Raw genomic sequence first — 8,555 nt, forward strand, 5'->3', positions numbered from 1 at the left:
CAGGAGTATGGGGTGAGTGGCCTTTTGTTAAGGGCCATTCAATCCCTTTACCATAGGAGTGTGAGTTTGGTCCGCATAGCCGGTGGTAAGTCGGACCTGTTCCAGGTGAGGGTTGGACTCCGCCAGGGCTGCCTTTTGTCGCCGGTTCTGTTCATTACCTTTATGGACAGAATTTCTAGGCGCAGCCGTGGTGTGGAGTGTGTCGAGTTTGGTGGCAGGAGAATCTCGTCTCTGCTTTTTGCGGATGATGTGGTCCTCCTAGCTTCATCCAGCTCTGACCTTCAGTTCTTACTGGGTAGGTTTGTGGCTGAGTGTGAAGCGGCTGGGATGAGGATCAGCACCTCCAAATCTGAGACCATGGTTCTCGACTGGAAAAGGGTGGCTTGCCAACGCCGGGTCGGGAGAGAGGTCCTACCTCAAGTGGAGGAGTTTAAGTATCTCGGGGTCTTGTTCACGAGTAAGGGTAGGAGGGATCGGGAGATCGACAGGTGGACTGGTTCAGCATCTGCAGTGATGCGGATGCTGAGCCGACATGTCGTGGTGAAGAGGGAGCTTAGCCAGAAAGCCGGGCTCTTGATTTACCGGTCGATCTACGTCCCAATCCTCACCTATGGTCATGAGCTTTGGGTAATGACCGAGAGAATGAGATTGCGGATACAAGCGGCCAAAATGAATTTCCTCCGTAGGATGGCCGGGCTCAGCCTTAGAGATAGGGTGAGGAGCTCGGACATTCGAGAGGGACTCGGAGTAGAACCGCTGCTCCTCCGGATCGAAAGGAGTCAGTTGAGGTAGTTTGAGCATCTGGTCAGGATGCCTCCTGGACGCCTCCCCGGGGAGGTGTTTCGGGCATGTCCTGCCGGCAGGAGGCCCCGGGGTCGACCCAGGACACGTTGGAGAGGTTACATCTCCAATTTTGTCCGGGAACGCCTTGAGGTCCTGCCGGAGGAGCTTGTGGAAGTGGCCGGGGAGAGGATGGTCTGGAGCTCCCTAGTTGGGATGCTGCCCCCGCGACCCGGACCCGGATGAGCGGAGGAAGACGACGACGACGACCTTTAAACATTTGTAATTGAAATGTGCCGTATTGACAGCAGCAAGTAAATGTGTGTGTGCGTGCGTACGTGTGTGCGTGTGTGTGTGTGTGTGTGTGTGTGTGTGTGTGTGTGTGTGTGTGTGTGTGCGTGCATGTGTGTATATGTGTGTGCATGTGTAACATCACAATATTTGCTTTTGTTGTGAATTTTACGTCATACTGTGAATCAACTTTGCTGCTGTGACAATTTTCCCACTGAGAGACAGTAAAAGGATATTCTATTCTATTCTATTCTATTCTAATATCAGCGACAGTTGCAGCCCATATAAATACTTGCTACACATGGTTATAGCTAAATATTATACAAATCTAATTATAAATAATTCCAGTTACCCTGCAATGGACTGGTACCCTGTCCGGGGTGTACCCCACCTGCATGCCTGGAAAAAGCTGGACATAGACACCAGCCTCCCCACGGCCCTGCGAGGATAAGCAGGTAAAGAAAATTGATGGATGGCATTACTTATCTATTATTTTCCCAAATGAAGCTTTTCAGAGATCTATTACAGGCAGGACATTAATTCTTAAAACATTTCTATAGTTATCAAATGCTCTCAGCGGCTATTCAACCCCTTCACTGTGGTTCTTTCTCTAAATAAACTCTGGCTTAGTTCCTATTTACAAACTGAATTTCACGCCAGCCTTTGAAGGTACTTTAAGATAGCCCTGATCACTCTGATTTCAAATTTTTAAGCTTTTTCCATGGAGAACAGTGAACAGGGGTATCAAAATATTTTGTGCCCCAGGCAACAATAAATTCTAGTCCAGCTCTGCTGACGAAATGTACACGTTCATGCACAAGAAGGGATATTACACTTTCAAACAGCCAAAGCACCCTATCACAGTCCCAGTATGTAATTATAAACGGATTAGACTGCATTCAAAGGACAAATGCAAAAACTTTTATTATTATACACTTTTCCTAGTATTACTGCCACATGAATGTTTGTCCTGATCTTATCACTGGTTATTTCAATTTGCAAATAAACAGAAAAGTGTGTAAAAGAAGGGGGGAAAGCCCTGAAATGGTGAAACAACACTTTGTGTTTCTAATCCATGGAGCTTCAAAGTGGTAAAGTCATAATGGGCTGCAGGCAATAAGAGCAAAAAAATAAAAAAGAAGCTGAGTGAATTAATCAGTCTGGCAAAGAGAGAGGAACCCTGTGTTCACCCTGTATGGTTTCCAGCGGTTCCCCCACCTTTCTGCCAGCTACATAATCACCGGAATCACTAATTAAGACATACCAGAACAGATTCTGTCTTTTGTTACAGACATCAGAAAAACCACTTAAAGGTACCGTATGCGGTGCAACTTTATCACATTTTAAATCCTTTTCTTAAGCCAGTATGTGTTAAAATGACCCTTTACAGGGTTAAGCCTAATTTATACTTCTATGTCTGCATCATTGTGGAGACACGCAATGCCAATATCCATCGGTGCAAGAGCTCTCCGACGGGCTCGCAATTTTACCTATCCGTCGAAAGAGACAGAGACTGCTTGTGATTGGTCTGGATGCTACTTCCTGTAAATCCTTCAACTGCACCGCCTTTGCCCCCTCAAAAAATAGATATCTAGCAGCAGACACAGAGCAGATTGAAGAACGCATCGTGGGATAAGTATGAAAATATGAACATTTATTCCTCCATGACTGAAGTAGTACAAATATATCCGGCAAATGTTTTATTGATGAACAGAAAAGACAAGAAACGTGGGTTTAGAGGTGCAGATTGCATGAAGAGGTGGACTGGGGACAATTCTTTTCATGTTCAAAAGTTTCTGAAATACATTAAAACAATGTTAACACAATTCTGGACTGGATACATGACGGTAATGGTGGCAGGATACTTCAGAATAGCTCTACGCCCTCTGTTGTCCTGGCAAGGAATTGTTTTGCAACACTCCCAGCTGGCTGAGAAGTCTGAGAGCAAAATGTCTCTATCAATGCGTATGTGTCTAAATTAGGCTTTAATGACATGTCACTCAGACCCCCACAGCCCTCTGTGGCCAGTATATTGCACTTGCAACTTCAGAATGGTGGTCTGCCTTCTGTTGGACTTAGTTAAGTGGAGCTTACATGCCTGGTGCCACAGTCTCCTTCCAGCCCATTTCCTGCATGTTGTTCATGATCACAGCTGATTTGTTTGTTTTAGTCATGAATGACTCATGTAGACACTAATGAAAGCTGAGGAGACATTTCAGCTGTTCGATTAAGGTGTTAAAAAGACAAACACACAGCAAGGAGATACATCTCACGTTTCGTTTGACTAACAAACACTAGGGGGTGCTAAAAGCAAGCCAACACCACAAAGTGTCTCTTCAACTAAAAGTGAAAATGGAGGATATCCCCAGTTTTTACAGGATAGATTATATATATATATTTTTACTCATTTTTTCATTGAACGAAGATGGTTTGTTTCAGTGATGAAAACGTACATTTTACAGTCTGTAAAACGAACTACAAATATCAAGTAACCATTTTTTACATAGTGACATTAAAAACATTTCACAGACCAAGTCTGGTCAGCTCATTTAACTTTTTTTTTTAAATTATAGAATATTTCCCTAATATTTATAGATTAAATTGACACTTTTTCCCCTTTTAATCAAGAAGATATACTGCTAAAAATAAAATACTTGAGCTTGAAGTGTTGGTGTTATTGGTACTGAGGAAGCTTTCTGGACCTTCCCAGAATGTGGAGGTTGGAAGAGCAGACCCTCGTCATCCGTCCAATATGGAATAGTCATACCAGAGACAGAAATAATAACTGCACCTCCTCAGAAATGGTGCCCCGTGCGCCCAAATGCAGAAAAATGACAGGAGGTGACGTTCCCTGCTGCATTACTTTTGAGTTACGGAGATGATTTGCAATTCAAAGAGTCTGAGGAGTGCTGACCACAACACTAACGCCTCCGCAGGCCCACTGAGGCAAATAAGACCGGGAGCAATTTGCAGCTCCCTTTTGCTTGGAAACACTTTTAGGCTAACTCATGTAAAATAAAAATATGATAAATACCCCAACTAATGAGGCCAAATTTTGTTTTGTGAACTAAAAACAAAGGTGGGGTAGAGAGTTCATTTAATGTCAAGGATACATTTTCCTATTGAAACAATGTTGGCCTTGAAAATGTTGCTAAGTGGTGGACATGTATAAATTAATGTTTTGCATATTTGCTTAACTGGATGAATCCCAAGTTAAGTTTTCTCATTATATTTAAATCATTTTAACAGCTCAAAGGGTGAACTGGTGATTAGGCATTTCTGCAAAAAAAAAAAGCATTAATAAAAATAAAAAAATAAAGCAAAACTTTTATCTGTTATCTTTCTTTGCTTAAGCCAGAGGAAAGTAGGGGTATGGTACTTTTCCATGCAGTCCAAAAGGCATGACCTTAAACTGGAGCTAACCCTACAGTCCAGCAATCGGAGGGTTGCAGGATTGATCCTGTTCTTGGAGGAGAGTGCTACTGTTGTGTCCTTGGGCAAGACACTTAATCCACCTTGCCTGCTGGTGGTGGTCGGAGGAACAGGTGGCGCCAGTGCCTCACCTCCGTCAGTGTGCCCCAGGGCAGCTGTGGCGGCATTGTAGCTCATCCCCATCAGTGTGTGAATGTGTGTGTGAATGGGTGAATCATACACTGTAGTGTAAAGTGCGTTGGAGCCCTCATCAACTCTAGGAGTCAATGTACTCTTTGCTTCTCCCAAGATCTCCCTCCCATCTGTGACTGTACAGTTGATGAGCACCAGATGGATGCTCTCGCTGGGGGAAACAGGACCCCCCCCCCCCCCCCCCCCCAAACACACACACACACACACACACCACCACCACACAAACACATCTTCCTATTAGAGTCTCATGTTCTGTTGTGTTGTCTGAAGTCTGTTGCATATATGTTTGAGGTGTTTTTTGCAGAGCAAAGCTGCCCTCCCGGTGGAGGGTAACTCTGAACCAATCCTCATGTAACCCTCTTATCTCTATTAAGGTAGCGCGACTCGGGTTGCAAATGACCACAGTCACCAATTATTTTCATGTGCCTTGCCCATGTATGTCTGATCTCTGAATTGTGTGTACTGAAACTCTAATTTCCCTCTGGGATTAATAAAGTATTGATTGATTGATTGATTGATTGATTGATTGATTGATTGATTGATTGATTGATTGATTGATTCTGAAAGGCGAAATACAATTATGTAGTGGTACCTGCCCATACCCTTTACAGAGATCTACTGTTAGATATCTAGCCTTCCCAAAGGCGCTCAACCATATCATCAATGAGGGGTGATGAGTATGATTCAAACAGTGATATTGCATTCAGACACCTGAAGTCTACGCAGAGCCACATTCTACCATCCTTCTCTGGCACCAGGACCGCTCCTATGGCATTTACACACTAGCATCAGCTCTACCCTGCCTGGACTGGGTTGGGAGTGTTCTCATTCAGACTTTCTAGTGATACCGTCAGGTCGATTTCCTCCTTCAGTGAAATGAACAGATGCTCAGATGTCCAGTAGCTAATTTTTCTCACAGTCTTCACATAGAAACAAGAAAACCTAAAGTTGGCATTAATTGGTGAAAGCTAGGCATGGTAAAAGGGGCTTAAATTACATGTTTACATCTTTAAAATGCTACGTGCATGACTGTTCTGTATTATTGTGTCCATCACAGCTTTGCAGAGATAATCTAAATTATTTAATGGGCATTTCAGTAAGAGACATTTTTGAGAAGAAAAATTAAAAAATGTATACCGTAAATCCTCTAATATTGGCCTGTATTCATTTAATGGCCGGGTATCATATTTTGGCCGGTGTCGGAGTCGGCGGAGGTGAATAATGGCCGGTATTTTATTGTGGCCGGGTGGAATGTGGTAACAAGCAAGTACGGGGGGCGGTTGTGTCATCCGTCTCACTTTTGATTTGCCAGTGACAGACCGCGATTTGGCAGGTGCGGAGACAAAAAGGAGGTGAAAATTTGATATCAAGTTCAAAGAGAACGTGCTCATTATGCTGCAGAACACTGGGGAGCAATAGGGGTTGTATGAACTAGTCGACTTCACTATAGTGACTTTTTATGCCTGTCATCGACTAGTCGCTGTCACGCGATAATGACCGGCAAGATGCAGCCCCCGGAAAAGACAGCAGCCTGCTGTCAGCAGGTGACAAGCTCCTGCGCGTCGGGAGGGGTGGGGGGGGGGGAGCAACGCCCTGTGCCAGAGCGTCGGTACTGACACCCGCTGTAGAACAGACATTTAACCAAATTGTGACCTTTTCCTTCTTGCAATTTAACCTTCCTCTCACCCCATCCTAACCTTAACCAGCTTGCGCATGCAAAGCTCTGATTGTTGACGCGCTCCAGACATCTGCGTCCTGAGCACGGCCATAGTAACATTATCAAATTAGGTGTCGCCACCTCAAAAACTAATTTAACACGCGATCGTTCATGTCGGCTCATTTCCTTTTATGTTTTCTGTCTTTTATTTGCGCCTGATGCGTTTCGCTGCTGTGGAGCAGGGCGCATCACCTTGTCCTCCGGTGACGCACCGATCACTGATACGGCCGGCAAGCAGCGAGCACTCCGCTGTTTTTGCGGTCGGTAGATCTTTTAGAACTGCAGTTCAAAGGTAACTCATAAGGTGAATATATATGAACCCAGGTAGCAGTTTTTCTTTAGGATTGAGAGGAGATGCAGGAAGATAATAAACAGATACAGGACAGAAAAATAGTTAAATAAAAACAAGTTTGTTTTTGTACCTGCTGGTAGCAACAATCAGACACCATTGAAGGTAATCAGAAGTGAGGAACAGAAAATGAAATAATTATTTTAATGTTTAGAGCAGCAGGAACTCTGAGAGGCTGCAGGCGCATCAGTGAGTTTGCGGCCGCTGCGCAGGGGGAGGGGGAGAGGGCTGAAGCAGAAACTACCGTTGTTAAAAGAAATGTGTTTAACTTTGAAAATGTGGGCGCAATTTTAATTGTCAAAAACTCCAGCGAACCATTAGTTCATTTTGCTCAAATAGAAATAGAGGCATGCCTCTAATTCTGGTCCTCCTTCCAATAAAGGCCTGGAGCTTGATGAGCTTGAGTCAAATACAGGCCCGGGCCTGTATTAGAGGATTTACAGTAAACTTACTGTACTTACTTAAATTTACTCGGCTTCATTTCTTTTCCTTTTTGACAATGGCTGTGTCTCAATTCAGGATCTGCATCCTACCTTGGCCGGATTCGTCGGCCGGTTACGTCACAGCGCCGCGACTCGGTCTGTCCCAATTCGAAGACTCCTTCAAATGCGGTCGACGAATGCGGCCTTCTTTTCGCCTGAATGAAGGATGGGTCGGGTGTATCCTTCAATAGGTAGCATTTCCCAAGATGCCTTGCGGGCCGGCCGGCAGAAAAACTTAAAAACAATGGCGGACAGTGAAGCGGGAGCTGTCGGAGAGGATTGCGCATATAAATGTAAGTATAAACTTGAAAACTGTCAGTTTAAGGACTTTTTGTGATACATGAACGTTATTTTAGTTAGAAATGTTACAGTAAAAGTGCTTGTATTGCGGTCTCGGCTCGTATGTTCGGCCGCGCTCGGTGTCGTACTTCTCCCGCTTCGTTTCCCCCCTGATTTTAATAGAAGTTTGTATTTTAGGACCAAAAGAGAAAACCAGGGAATTTATTAAGCTTAGGGCGGAGATGGACCACATGATCACCGGAGCAAAGTATTCGGCGGCTGTGGCATGGAGGTACAATAACATCTCATATTTTAAAAACTCGTTTGAGTATATTTTTTTCTGCGAAAACATGAAAGGAATAACCCATTGTCCTCTTTTCTCTTCCTGTTTCTTTTCTTACATGTTTGTTAAGACTATTCTGGAGAAAATGGGCATCCAGGGGAAGGTGCCAGCGATGAGCTTCTGGAGCTGATCTGGGAGGACATAAGGCTGCAGATGGAGGCAGAGCAGCAGAGGGCACAGGAGAGAAGGAAGAACTTTGACAGCTTTTTACTTTGCTAGAAAAAAATGGTTAATGAAGATTAAACATGTACATGTAAAAGAAATATCTAAATAAAATCAGTTCTGCATTAAACTCTTGAATTTTATTTTTGTTTACAAATGAGAATTGTTTACTAGAGGGTATCCGCTGGGTCTTGAAAAGTCTTAAAAGGTGATAAATCGGTTTTGGTCAAAGTAAGACCCTTAGAAAGTATTAAAAACTATTATCACATCTTTGCTCAGGCTCAGCTAGTCTAAAGTATTTTCTCTGAATTAGCTCTCCAACAGTCAAGGAAATGATTAACCCCCAGAGACCCACGGTTGTAATATTACAACATCAGATTTAAGTCTACAAAAATAAACCTTCCCCATTTTTTTTCTTTTTAAAACCACATTTACATTTCTAATAGGTCCTATTCAGTTCTGCAACACTATTGGCTGTTAAAATGTGTAAATAGGCCCGTTTATCTGGCCTCCTAGAACAACATGTGA

The 8,555-nt window shown here is 43.6% G+C and overlaps 1 long non-coding RNA gene across 1 annotated transcript; it reads left to right on the plus strand.

Moving 5' to 3' along the window:
• The first annotated feature begins 7,400 nt into the window (after positions 1-7,400).
• Positions 7,401-8,021, plus strand: LOC139071685 (uncharacterized). Its single transcript, XR_011521524.1, has 3 exons — positions 7,401-7,536; positions 7,721-7,814; positions 7,936-8,021. It is a non-coding gene; the product is annotated as an uncharacterized lncRNA (long non-coding RNA).
• Positions 8,022-8,555: the final 534 nt, after the last annotated feature.

Source organism: Nothobranchius furzeri, chromosome 9, assembly GCF_043380555.1.
Source record: "Nothobranchius furzeri strain GRZ-AD chromosome 9, NfurGRZ-RIMD1, whole genome shotgun sequence".
Classification (NCBI taxonomy): domain Eukaryota; kingdom Metazoa; phylum Chordata; class Actinopteri; order Cyprinodontiformes; family Nothobranchiidae; genus Nothobranchius; species Nothobranchius furzeri.